This window comes from Micropterus dolomieu, linkage group LG18 (genome assembly GCF_021292245.1).
Source record: "Micropterus dolomieu isolate WLL.071019.BEF.003 ecotype Adirondacks linkage group LG18, ASM2129224v1, whole genome shotgun sequence".
NCBI classification, from domain to species: Eukaryota; Metazoa; Chordata; class Actinopteri; order Centrarchiformes; family Centrarchidae; genus Micropterus; species Micropterus dolomieu.
In genome coordinates this window covers 31,199,020-31,200,660 of record NC_060167.1, presented here as the reverse complement: position 1 = coordinate 31,200,660, position 1,641 = coordinate 31,199,020, and the positions used below count along the sequence as shown (strand labels likewise).

Genomic DNA, 1,641 nt, shown 5'->3' with positions numbered 1-1,641 from the left:
GGCCGAAAGACTCTGTGACTGCGGGATACTGGCATCTGATTGGCTGTGCAGCTGTCACTCAAAGAGCTCGTCGGGGCCTCGCGCTAGGCCTACTTCGTGTACTTCTCCTGCTGTGAGCGAGCGGCGTGATAATGCAAATCATTAAACTTCCACAACTGACAAACCACGGCGCCCCTTAAAAGCACCTAGTGAAAAAGCATACGAGGAACAAGGAACACACAGGTAATTACACAACTACGACAACGAAATGTACAAACATTACATTTTATTACCTACTTCGTCACGTTTGTTTTGAACTCAAAAAGCCGACATGCGGCACCACACCATCTACACTGCTGATATAATTCCAGCAAACGGGCCTCGTTTAAGGCATTTTAAACTCTGGACCCAAGGGGAGATGCGATGTGGACTTCGTACCTGGTCTCCGGTCACTCTTTGTCCGGTTGGATGTCAAATGTGCGGTGTAATCCCCTTAAAGTGCAGGTACCGCCGCCTCCGCCTGTCTGGTTCAGATCACGCAGCTGAATTTCCCCCAGTTGCGTTCACCACCGGCGCGGGCTGTGTGGCGCTACAATGCGCATGCGCGTACAACCGACCCGAACCCTCCTCATTTGACATCATTTGATGCCTGAAATGTGTCGCTTTTAACATGTTTATGTATTTTCATAAATACATTTTAAATGGACCTGAATGAACAAGATTTCGCCACATGGCATATAACCAGTTTATATTCTCAACGGTGGCATTAATCAAATACAGGTCAACATTACAACTTTTGTGACTTTTGCATATGAATTCATTCGGATCCAGTGAGTTGTTATTCACACCTATCTACAGATCACTGGGCGCATAGCTCCAGCCACCGTTCATTCAAAACAACTGCTGCTTGTTTACAGGAGTGGAGGCTAATCTAAACTCAGTCAATGTACAAGTTGTGCGTTTCATCATAACATAATTGGCTTTATGTGATACATTTCTAACATTACCTACACTAGTGTTCTATCACTATTTTAATACATTCATTGATTCTAATGTTTTTGCAATCTTTTCATCAGGAAGAGTCAAATTTCTTAGTTAAATAAAAAGTACCAATAGGCCTACCACAATGGAAAAGTCCTCATTTCATCACTTATCTTAATGTTGACTGTAAACAAGATTCAATTGGAGCTGAGTGGATCTACTGCCTACAGTACAGTACTGATGGAGTAGAAAGTGTGTTTAACTTGGGTGTCATGATTGATGACCAGCTGTCCTTTTCAGACCATGTTGCTACTGTCTCTCGGTCATGCCACTTTGCTCTATACAACATAAGGAAAATCAGGCCCTACCTCACTCAGTACGCCACCCAGCTTCTGGTACAGGCCATGGTTATCTCTCGCATCGACTATTGCAATGCTCTCCTAGCAGGTCTTCCAGCTTGTGCGGTGAAACCCTTACAAATGGTTCAGAACGCAGCAGCGCGTCTGGTTTTTGATCAGCCCAAAAGGACTCATGTCACTCCATTACTCAGTGACCTCCACTGGCTCTCCGTGGCCTCCAGAATCAAATTCAAGTCACTAATGCTTGCATACAGAGTGACTACTGGGTCTGCACCCATCTACCTAAACTCCATAATACAAACTTACGTTCCTTCTCGGCCAC

At 44.7% G+C, this 1,641-nt stretch overlaps 1 protein-coding gene across 2 annotated transcripts in view; it reads right to left on the bottom strand.

The window, feature by feature from the left end:
- phf20a (PHD finger protein 20, a) overlaps positions 1 to 567 on the bottom strand; it is a 15,440-nt gene extending 14,873 nt beyond the window's left edge. The window contains exon 1 of one of the 2 annotated variants that reach the window (XM_046076380.1): positions 418 to 567. The gene's annotated coding sequence lies outside the window, so the exon portion shown is untranslated. Of the gene's footprint in view, positions 1 to 276; positions 315 to 417 lie in introns of those variants that run through there. The other variant, XM_046076381.1, reaches the window with a different exon arrangement.
- Positions 568 to 1,641: the final 1,074 nt, after the last annotated feature.